Below are 12,845 nucleotides of genomic sequence, written 5' to 3'. Positions count from 1 at the left end.
TTATTCTCATACTAAATTAAAAAAACCACAGCTCTGTACCAGATACTAAGAGGAAAATTAACTCTCCCTCTATCAAAACCAAACACATTGCTATCTTCATCAATTTCCCTTGATTTTTGTTTTGTTGGGGTTTTTTTGTTCGCTTGTTTTTTTCTTTTTCCCTTTTTTCAAATACTGAAAACAGCTATATTCATTCCTCTACTAGGTCAGGTTGATGCTTTAACCCCAAGCTCCTTCCTTCTCTGTTGATGCTTTGTGGCATCTTGCAAAGTAATCTTCAACAAGTATCTGCTTTCAATTTAAGTCTTCCTCCAGCTAAGCAACCTTCAACAAGTATTTGTTTTCAATTTAAGTCTTCCTCCAACTAAGCAACCACTTCAGAAACCAATATTTTTTAAAGGACAAAGTACTGTTCTGACCTGGAATATGCAAAGTGAACAGCAGTATCCAACAACACCAGTGCTCCTGCACGTTTTGAGAGAGACTTCAAGAACTTCTAATATCCTTTCATGTAGTATGGCAGTCCATGGCAAGCACCAAATCCTATCTCATCTCTTGCTTCTTTTTGAGAGCACTGACTGGTCTATAAGCAATCACTAATTTGTTTTTGAATGGTCAGTGACTCAAGAACAGCTGATGCCATTTTAAAAGCATGCCACTCCCTCTGACCTCGTTAAGGATCATTCCTAACCAGTGATTTTAACATCGTGTGGCTTCCCAAGGTTTGAGTAGTTCTTACTACAAAAGTTTTGAATTCATAAGAGATTTTTTTCTCATTTGCTGTGAGCGCTCCTTGCAGGAGTTCAATTTAACATCTAGGTCATGAGATCAGTTCTTGGTCCTGTGCAGAAATATGCTAAGGGTATTTAAATCTCAGATTAAAAAGTCAGAATGGACATACCCTCAGAAGTGGTTAAGGACAAAAGCTCTCAAGGGAAAACATGCAGCCTGAATAATCCTGTAAAAATCCCTTGTTGGGCATTTTTATTTAAGACGCTCCATTTGTGTAAGGAACCTTCCAGTACCACCACTTCTCCTCAGCACTTGGATGATAATGAGTATAACAAGGTCAAACAAGCATTACAGTGCAGACTACGCAGAACAGTAATATTGTTAGTAATATTTATAGAAAGTTATAGCTGTGTAAGCATTACTGAACATTTAGTGTTACTGAGAATAGAATTCCCATTCTTTACTGTCTGTCAGCTTTGGTTTTTTTATATTAAAGCACTGAAGTCATGTTCATAGAATCATAGAATGGTTTGGATTGGAAGGCACCTTAAAGATCATCTACTTCCAACCCTCCTGTTGTGAGTAGGGACACCTTCAACCTGACCAGGTAAGTCAGAGCTCCATCCAACCTGGCCTTGAATGTTTCCAGGCATGGGGTGTTCACCACCTCTCAGGAAGGCTATTCCATCATTTTAAAACCTTTGTTGTAAAAAACTTCTTTCTTAGAGCTTTAATAAGGATTGTAGTTGGGGAGACACTAGCTAGCATATTGATATTAGTCATTGGCCTGTATTCCATTTTTCCTCTTTTGAAGGGATTTGTTCCCTCTTTCCCAGTCAGTGGGAGCTTCACTGGACTGCCATGACTTCTCAAATATGATGGAAAGTAGCTCAGCCACCTTCTGTGCTAGTTCCCTCAAGACTCATGGATGCAACTTATCAGCTCCCATGGACCTGTGTACCTTCAGATCCCTTAAATGGTTTCAAACCTGTTGTTCTGCTACAGCTGGCAGTTCTTCATTCTTCCAGTCCCTGACTTTACCTTCTGCAACTCAGGTGGTGTGGCTGGAGCACTTGCCAGTGAAGACTGAGGCAAAAAAAAAGCCACTGAGTACCTCAACCTTCTCCATATCCTGGGTAACCAGCTCTCACATTCCCTTCCGGAGAGGACCCACATTTTCCCTAGTCTTCCTTTTACTACTTAAGTACCTACAGAAACTTTTACTGTTGTCCTTGAGATCCCTAGGCAGCTTTAATTCTTTCAGGGCTCTAGTTATCCTAACCTTATCCCTGGTTGCTGGGACAATTTGCCAGTATTCCTCTCAGGTTCCTAACTTCTATCTTCTGTCGGCTTCCCTTTTCTGTTTTTGTCCAGGAACTCCTTGTTAATCTATGCAGGTCTCCTTGTTCACACATAAAATCACACTTTTAAAATTTAAGTTTAATTCCTGCTAACAAAACAATATTACATATGCAGATATTTCAATTGAAGAAGATATACCAAGAATTTGTTTGGCCTGTACTGCTAGAAACTTGATGTATTTTTCTTTTTACAATCCTGAAAGAAAATATACCGTCCCCATTTACAAAATGGCATTCTGAAGGTCTTTCTGTTCACAGATGACATACTCTGATCCTTTCATCATTCACATCACTCACTCTCCTGGTTTGGTAACCATTAAGGCAGAATGTCTAAACCAAGGGATAGAAGCTTCAGCTTCTCCCTTAGCCCTGCATGCCAGCGGACTTGTCTCTCACTATGACCTCTGGAACAGTATGGAAATCCAGATCCAAATAGCAGTGCTGGGCCAGGAGCAGGGGTTTTAGGCATCTCCAACTGAAAACACAGGCCACAAGCCAGCCAGCATCATAGCAGCTGGCCTGGAAAGGGACCTCATCAGGCACTCCAGAGACTTAAACTCAAATGTTTCTAGACTGGGTCCACTCCTTCTATATTTAGCTTTTAATGTGCAGTCTATTTTTAGAGGCTAGAAAAGTATGGTTATATTTAATCTGAGTCACTAATTTAGACATTTGGGTTTTTTTGCATTTTGTTAATAAGTACTAATTGCCTTTTTTACATATGCATCTAAATTCCCCCTCCTTCCCAACCTTTCTAGTAATACAAACTAGAAATTTATGATACCAAAACTTCTTGTTTAATATGTTTTATTAACACATTTAAATAAACTACAAAGAGCCTTAAACCAAATAAATAAAACCCACTGTGTACTTACATAAAGATGAATTGCTAACTGAAAATATAATTGTTAACACATTGAATACTATTTGTCCTTTGTTCTGCTGACTTGTACTATTCAGTCCTTTTTCTTTCACTTTTATTTCTGAATGGAATAGAAACAAAACCATCTTGCTTTTTTTTGCAGTTCCCAGGGTCTCAATTCACAGAATTAGTCACTGACCTCAATTAACAGAGTAAACTGAAATGATGAACTAAATACACTGAAATGATGATTTGATTGCATTTCCAGAAGAGACTATACCTTTCAAATATTCCTAAATACCTAGCTACATTATTTTAAAAGATACTGTAGGAGTAGACTAAATTAAACTAGGTTTTAAATCATTTTGAAAAAAATAAAGAAAAAAAAGAAAACTGACTATTCTGAGTGCACTTGCATTCATTACTCATTCTTAGGAGCTTTTTTATATTCATTGATGAGCTCAGGCGTGGGTGCTGGTAGAGTCCTCTTTCAGAGCTTTGCAGCTTTGGAATCTGCTCTTCACTTGAGCTTTTCAATACAGCAGCTCAGATGGCTTCTGCTTTGATTGCATCATTTATGTTTCCTATGCATTTTAAAAGCGTGTATAGATTGTTCAAATCTGTGTAGACAGGGAATTCTTTAGATAGATGGAGATTGTAGTAGGCTCTTTTGCAGTTAGAAATACCAAGGCTCTTAAATTAATGTCTTTCTAAAATAAATTTCTAAAATTATCTAATTTAGTACATTTTTATGCCAATGTATGAAGGACAACCAAATAGAAACTGACACATGCAAATCTCTAGTAATTGCAAATTACTCTCTTCTACTGCAATAAGGAAGTTAGAGGTAATAGAGATCAATACCTGCCTAATTATTTGAGCACAGGAAAGAAAGAAAGAAAAATTGTGTCAAAACTGTAGAGCCAAGTCTGGCTCACTGGAAGGCCTGGTGATGTACATTTCCAGGCTGACTGCTGCGATATTGGCTGGCTTGTGGCTTGAGGTTTCAGCTAGAATCCCTGCTCCTGGCACAATATTCCTCCTTCCTTGAAGACTTGTTTGGAGTTTTGATTTTTTTTTTTTTTTGCACACTCTAGGTACAAAATTGGATTTGTACATAAAGCTTAGCATTGTTCCTTATTTAACAAGGAAAAAGTTAACTTCAGTAAGCAGTATGTACTCTACTCAAATACATAATTAAAGTAAATTAAAATTTACTGGTTGGAGTCCATTTTCACAAAACCTTTCTGAGCAACATTAGCTGTTCTTAATCCTTCTGTCTGTAGTAACTGAATTGTACCATTGGCATCATAAAGAAAAAGTGGGTTGTAGACATCAGACTATATATTAAGCAGTTTTATCTATATGCCCTTTTTGAACATTTCCCTAACATTAATACTTGCAGTTTTCTGAAGTTTCCCTGATTTTCACATTTTTATTAATGCTAACTTGAGTGGACCACAGCATAAAACCCCAAATTAGTTCAACTTCCTTAAATTCCATCTCTGTCTAGTCACTTTCTTAATTAGCAGCAGATAATTTTTATGTTATTAATAGTTTCAGTGCTTTGTTGTATGCTCAATGTTTAGTTCTAGGGCTCTCGGGGAAAAAGAGCCACTGCCCCCTGTCTTGGCTGGCTATGGACTGTGTTTCATAGCTTCGAGTTCACATTACTCCTGTCAGTTTCTCTTTTCTTCTGTTTTGTTATGTAATACTGATTAGATTTGTTACTGCTGTTGTTTTATTTCAAACTGTATTTTTCTATAAGTCTGGAATCTGGAAAAGTTCTTAGCAGTAGCTCTCTGTAGATTGCGAAATTTTTTATCTGCTTATTAAATCCTTTTTAAGATACTCAATTTTTGTCTATATTTTAACTTGTATGTGTGTTTTCAATTAATTTTTCTGAGTACTTTGATCTCTGGAAAGTTAGTCAAAAGTAAATGCCAAGTTTACATATATCCCTTAATCTTAACAAAATATATCTGTTTTGAATATAACATAAAAACTGTTGGTGGTCAATGAACAGTCACAAAGACTCAGTTAATCTGGATTTATCTAAAGAAGAAATTTTCGGTGGGTTTTTTTCCAGCTTCATTATGAGGCTTTTTTTTAAAGACAGTGCTGGAGAAACTGTCATAATTTTTTTATTATTATTATTTCTTTACGTGCTAACTCAATTTATGAGTTTGTTTAGGATGCAGAAGAGGAGAAACTTTGGTCTGTCCCAAATACTTCTTATAATCTGAGCCTGCCTACATTTGGGATCGTATTGTGCTCTCCAATGCCATATAAAAATGCAAGGATTTAGTGCAATTATCTGTAATTCAGAATTTCTCCAGACTACCATCTCAAAAAACCTTTTTTTTCCCCACACAGCCTTAAGGTCATTGTTCCTATTAACTTTTTTGTGACGTATATTCTAGCATGAAGGGGGATGTTTTGTATTTTACTGCCGGCAGCTAGCCTAAGGATGAGCACACACTGCTCATGCTCTGTATGGGATTTCAGACCATGAAAGCAGAGGGGAACTTGCTTCACACAAGTGTAGGAAGCATCGTGTGGCTCAGGCAAGGCTGCAGAGCCAGGGAAGGGGAAATCCACAAAGGGCCAGCCCAGCCTGAGCACAGTGTTCTTGCAGCTATGGCACCACGGTGCTGCTATCAATTTACAGCTAGCAGAGTCAAACCTGTGGTAAACCTGAGGTTTTGTGGTGTCTAATTACAGGATTACATTTCTGAAAGTCTGTGAGAAAAATAATCTCAAATCACAAATAAAGATTGGCTCGAGTATTGAACGGTTGTACTCTGAGAAAACCAACATATCCACATTGATATAGAAAGCAGCAGTAAAATGGAGGCATTTAAACAAATCCAAAGTGATGAAGAGCACATGAAAACTCTTACTCTAAGAAACAACTAAGCAGTGTGTTTAACATTGTTGTTAGAGAGAAAAAAATTGAGAAAATATTAAGGATGAAAATGAGGTACAAGTGAGAGTAAGCAAGATCCAAAAGTGGAATTAAATGCAGAAACATTACTCTTCAGTGCTTGGTGATGAGAGGAAGTCCTGGAAAACCTCAGAAGATCACTTTGTATTTTCAGTTCAGCTGTACCCCTCAATCATCAGGTAAGCCACACAAGGATTTCACAGCAAATCTCATATGGTCTTTTTATTCTGCTTGTCAATTTGTCCCTAAAGACAATTTTTCATATTTCACTGAAGTTGTAGAGTTTTTTGTTCAATATGTAGTAGAGGGGAAAAAAAAATAATCCTGCTTCTGAAATGAGTGCAAAAAAAAAAAATCTAAAAGCAAGGTCTGAGCTGTAAGAGTAAGGCAAATAATTCTGTGGTATTACCAAAGACAAGTAGTGCATTTCCTCTCAAGCCTCAGTGGGCAATTGGTTTAGGTTCCAGTACTGTCATTTTGTCATTTTATAACAACATTTGTGTATCAAGGCTTTTTCTGTTTACTCTCATGGCTAATAAAACCAATACACAACTGCATGGACATTTGCCTGTGGAGGGGACGGGAATGGCGTGAAGGTCATCTTAGAATGCAGTGCTGCTTTGTCCCTTTTCTGCAAATGGTCCAAAATATGTGTGCCCAGCAATAGTATGAAATATAATGCCTTCTTATTTACACTTCCTCTTGAAATTTCATTCACTATCTCCTGCTCTTCTTGTCCTCCCTGCCCTGGGCTTATAATGCCCAGCCAGAGTGGCATTTCACCTGATACATAATCCTTCTTCTTGAAACAGGTGCAAAGAAGAGTACAGGAAGTTGCCCACTATATCATCAGATGCAAAAACTTTCAAACTCAGACAGTAAACTACTTTTTTTTAAACTGGAGAAATAGCGAAGTATTTCTGCTGCTGTTAGCTTTAGGTAACAGACAAAACATTTTCTCTTTTTTAAAGGATCTTCTTGTGTGCTGCACTAGTAACTGAATAATGCAGTCTAAAATTCCCTGGATGCTCCACGGATGCTGTGGTTTATTGCCAGCAAGAGTATTTTGCAGTACTGAAGCTGCAACACTAGAGGTCATTGCTAGTCTTTTCATTTTTAATCTGTCTGAAAGCAAGTGTTGGGAGCTCTCAGTTTGGTGACAGGAATTGCTTTTCAAAATTCTCTAAACATGCATACTGTGGAGTACGTCTGGTATCAATATCCATTCCTGATATATGGTTTCATAAGCTTTCACACTTCCTTTTGGACTTTTTGAGAAATATTTTTAAAATAGTTCCTGCATTTTTTTTTTTTTTTTTTTAGGATTTTTAGGAGTAAGACAGCCATCCCAGAAGAGACAAAAAAATATATACATTAAAGTGCATAATGGTCTTAGCAACCTGCATGCCAGTCCTGTGCAATTTATTTATTTATCTCTAATTAATTCTTAAGTATTTTTCCAAACTCTCATTTAGCAAGTATGGATTTGGTTTTTGATATTTTTCATTAAAGGACAATATTAGGAATATCTACTGAATTCCAATGCAGAATATCATATGTAGACTCTTTTGTGAGGCTACGAGTTTTCAGAAAGTTATTTTAACTTTATTCTATTTCTTTTATGGTCAAATGATTGAAAAGTTGTCTGATTTTATTTTTTTTTACTATTTATAAAAGTTATATCCCTGAATGTTTCTAATGCACTAAAAAACAGCAAGCAGAAATTTAGAGGTCAAATGCAGTGTGACATCAAATGTTTAAGTACTGATACAGAGATATTTTACTAGATGCATGTACTTAATTTCACAAAGGATTGAAGTTGATTGAACTGCTTAATGGATTGCAAGTTATATTCCAATTGAAAATTACCATGTTCATAATTCAAAGATAACCATAGCAAAAAAAAAAAGCAAGGAAATGACACTTCAAATTTGAAGAAATTGTTTTCTTTACGGAAAATGAGTTAAAATACTTTCAGAACCTTGAGCTAATGAAATTTTTGTTAGTTACTAAGTAGTGAAATAGGAACAGTATTTTCTTGCTCACTGAAAACTGGTCAATGTCATTGGTTATTCCTAGATATAGTAAATACAGGAAAAAATTAATTAATAAAAGTAATATTAAGTAGACTTAAGGTTTTATCTTCCTTACACTTTTAAGTTCAATATCTACCTTAATCAAGAATATTCAGTTTACTTTACTCTTCCACTAACTGCAAAATTATTATTTTAAAATGAAATTTTGTGAGGTCTTTTTTTTTTTAATCTTAATTTGTATGGACACCAATCTAGATTCCTTTAGCTGAACCTGCAATAATATTTCTGCCACTGTGCAAGGATGAGAAGATGAATATGAATACATTCTTTGTACAACTTTAAATCAGTGCAACTTTTATCTGTTCTTCAATTATCATTATTATTACTCAAAGAATAATTGGTGGGGTTTTGTTGCTTTATGAGTTTTTGGGTTGAGATTTTTGTTGCAATTTCTTTAGATATTATTTTTTAAAATCAACCTTTTATTAATGTTTTTCATTATAATAAATTGCCCTTATGTAATTTACTTAGTTTCGCTATATTGCCTTTTGCCCTTTGAGTAATATTTATGAAGTGAACAGGTAATGGAGATTTGGCACCAAACTTACACTTCAGAACAGATAATAATGCTCTGCATTAAGTTTGTTATTCTAAGGATCTGGTGCCATGGTTCCTTGAAGGCAATTTTACCAGGACTATATAGATTGACATCATCTCAGGTTATTCACATTTATTTTTTAATCCTGTTTCCTTTTGGATGTGTGAATATAGTCCTGCCTGTACTCAGAATAACTTGTGCAGTCTTTGAATGTTGTGAAGTGAAAACTGAACTTGATCATGTGGCTGTGGCAAGAACATGTATGTAGAAGCAATAGTTTCATCTGATCTTTAATTTTGAAATTTATAAATATTTCCTTGAAAAGGTGATCAGATACTTTCAGTGCAATATTGCTAAATAAAAATTATAAACATGGGTGTTTGTGAAGGGTAAGGCTCAAGCGTATAAACTGTGAGCATGGCTCTGTTCTTCACTGTGCAAACTGAAACACTCCTCGCTGAAATATTTCACAAATGCCCTAAGAGAGCTCGACTCAAACCTGCCATATTTGCTTTCTTGCTATTTTATGTAAAAAAAATGAACTATTCATGGGAACTTATGAAATATAACGATTCTTTGGGCAATTAAATTTTTAGTTGTTGGTGGGGAGGAGCTAGGGGGTTTTATTTAGCAGTATATTCTAATGGTTTTATTCACTAGGTACTTATTTCTTCTGTTCAAATTGACAGACATATTTTGACTGTACTTTCCTGTAGCCCTTAAAGCCCTGATACAACTGAGACTGAAATCCCTGCTCCACTATGTTCTGTAATGGTATTGGTCTTTAAAGCTCTGTATTTCCTCTCCGTTTCATATTTCCTTGCTGGCCATGTATGTTCAGCAATATAGACCTTTCAAGACTGAGTAACTAGATGGACAGAAGTAAACCTTAAGAATTACTTTCTGATTAAAAGTTTTAAATTAAGTTGGGAAAAATTAGTGTTTCATTCTTCTGTGCATTCTTGCATTCTTCTTCACCAAGCACTTGCAGAAAGTATTTTTGTACACTAGATGACAGTGAAAGATAGTAATTGCAAATAAGATTTTGATAACTGATAACTGGAAACACATCCTGTAAAGTTATCTACTATGATCACTGATCACATTTATGGTGTTAGATATTTTGCATATAAAAAGGAATATTATCGATGTTGTCAGTTTGGCTTAAATATGTTTTTTGTTTCAGTATTTTGAATGTTAATGACCTAATTTTATTTCTTTTCTTAGAAAGTTTTGGTATGTTTAATTCAAAGATAAATGGGATTACTGGTTTAGTGACACAGATAAGAGCTGAATTAGTACAACAGAATGACTGGACCCATACTGCACTTTCATTTCGTATTAGACTTGAAAGAAGAGGTAGATAACAGAAGAAAAAAATAAAAGTAATTGCATGGGCAATAAAGAAACATTCTTTTTATTTCTAATTACCATATCTTGATAAGGCCAAAGAATTTTTTCTTTTACTCCATGACACTTTCTGAAAATCACCGAGTGAAGTGAGCTTGTGCTTTGGCTCACAGTCATTTTAAAACTCAATGTCCACCTCTGAAAATTAATCCAGTATCCAAAATCTTAGATGTTGACTGTCTACATCAACTCTTGTTAAAGTACCATTCCATCATTTCCAATTTCCTTTTTACTGCATCCAGCTCACAGCCAGAGTTAAGAGAACCAGGTAAATGTAAAGTATACTCTGGTAAAAGGTCTGCTTCTGAACTCTGTATTTGGTCAAAAAAATGTTCCATTGTGTATGAAAGGAAAGAAAACTAAATTTTGCAGTCTTACTGGCAGTCTCATCATTAAGGACTTGGAAAACTAGATTAAAACAGGTACTTTATCTATGAATTCAAATGCAACAAAACTCTGCAGTCTGAAAAAGCATTCATCTGAATTTTCTTGCCTTGAGCTATTCCTGCTATCAATAATAAATCCAGTGTAATAATAGATGAATAACAGTATGTTTGTTAATAAGCACATTTGGAAGGAGGGAAATAAAAACAGTCAGAATAGTTAAGCATATGGCAAAGCCAAGAAACTGGCAGCATATTTCTGTTTCAAAGGAAAACAAGAAAAAGTAATAGAGCAGACTTAAAAGAAATATGCTGTTTACAATAAAAATGGAAAAGTTATATAAATCTATGAGAATGGGGCGCTGCATTTTAGATGGATGAGACAGACTAGCAGAACTTAATTTTAAAAATCGTGATGCCTTTTGGTAAATGGAGACAGTATTTTTTGGAAAGTTAAATTGAAAATACTAGTTAACAATCTTTCTTACAAACATATAGTTGGCACTGAAAAGGGGAGCCTTCTCCAGAGGTTGGATCACAACCCCTTTCCAGGTCTTAGAAGACTTTGGAGCATTTTGATATGAGAGGTAGATGGAGAGGTAGATCTAGACTGTAGAGGGGAAATTAGAAAAGTCTATTTCCAATCTTATTAAAAAGTGACAAATTTACACCTAAGAAGTATTTCAAGAATATTGAGGTTTTTATGAAGCATGGTCTAGAGCCAATGGCAAGCAGAATTACCTTAGATTTCTTCAGTGAGTCTAAATCAACATGTGAATGAAAGTATGTCTCTTTTTTTAACATACCACATGATTTAATTGGTTTCAGGATAGTGGAGTAGTATATTGAGTACAATAGAGCAGTATGGGTTGTCTTGATAGTACAAAGAGCTCCTCATATCCAGCAAGCAGTTCTTACTGTAGCACAACAAATAATCCAAAAGTGATGGGTGAATGGTTTCATTACTGTCACACTCATGTAAGGTTAATAGTAAATGCTGATCAAAATGCTGATTTTAAAAGGCAGCTAAAAAAAACTGAAGAGAGGACTGGTTGTTTTCAGTCAAGGAAACTTTAAGGCAGAATGAAATATGCTAAACCAGTGTTGCCCCATATTTTTCTCTCTGAAAAGTAAGTGAAACTAAACAGAGAGATATCTTTCCAAGCCACATACTATTTTGCAAGTCAGTGAGGAGTCCTTACAGAAATCCTCTTAAGGAATGTCAAAAGTCTTTCTGTGTTCAGAGGTAACCTAAAAATGGTGAAAAGATGTTGCTCCGAGGCTACAGACAGCCACAGTCACTGTCTGGATAGCAAATAATATGTGCCAGGGATTTTTTGCCTGGGAATAATTTTTTATAACCTTTTGCTCAAGTTTTATTTCACAGACTGAAAAAAGATAAAACTGCTAAACAGAGTCAGGAAGTATTCCTGGGAAATGAAAATGCAGTCCAGCTGGTTTGTGTCATCATTTGGAAAAGATTCAAATTGAAGGCATTCCTGACATAATGCTGTTGTAGGTGTAGAAGCAAGTTAGACAGAAAAAGAAATGGTTCATAGATAATGCATAGCATAATGATAAACTCAAAAATTTTTATGCAACCTTTTTAAAGCATAAAGTATATTTTGACAGAACAGGAAACTTAATATGGCATGGACATACAACTTTTCATTTCTATACATTTGGGGTTAATAGCACAGTCTCCTGTGTCATTTTTTATGCCATATATTCTCAGAGACACATTCTGAATCTGATTTATAAAACTGCTGCAGCTACTACTGTTGAATAAATGACTGGGAAAAGCATTACTCATTCCTTATTTCAGGTGTTGGAAATAATTGTGGGCATTTCTCTCCAGACTCTTCCCCATACACCATTTCCATGAAGAGGTGTGTATTCCTTACTGCAATTAGTGGGGATTAACCACTCATTTCCATACGGTCAAGATTACATTTTTATGAAGACCTATATTCATAAATATGAGTGTAATGCAGTACAGTAGTGCCTGTGTCATAGCTGTAAAAAGATAGAATATACACAAACCCCTTCATCTCTGAGGCAAAATAATTGTAAGCATAGTACACGGAGTGTTGATGAGATGATAGAGATGTTCAGGGAAGTTTCACTAAAAGAAGTTTCATCTGTGCAATTGATACATTTATCTGATAAATCATCACTGCCAAAATGTGTCACTGGACAATGAGTCACAAAGAGTAGACAGATTGTGATAGCTCTAATGTTGGGTTAGCTGAAGGTGGTGTTTAATCCATTTTCAGCAGTTCTAGGGAGGCATTTGTTGCTTTCACTGACCTTATCAGAGTGATTAAATGGAGTCATTTATTACTATCCTGGGAAAGAGCAGATGTCCTCTCTGCTTAACTTGACTTTAGAATCACAGAATATTTTAGTCCAGAAGGGATTTCTTGCCTTGTCCAATCTTCTTTTTGTTATCTGCAAGGAAGGAGATTTCACATCTTTGGTTAACATATTCCAGTGCTTAACCACCCTCATTTTTA

This window comes from Fringilla coelebs, assembly GCF_963513975.1.
Source record: "Fringilla coelebs genome assembly, chromosome: 1".
NCBI classification, from domain to species: domain Eukaryota; kingdom Metazoa; phylum Chordata; class Aves; order Passeriformes; family Fringillidae; genus Fringilla; species Fringilla coelebs.
This window is presented reverse-complemented; position numbering follows the sequence as displayed.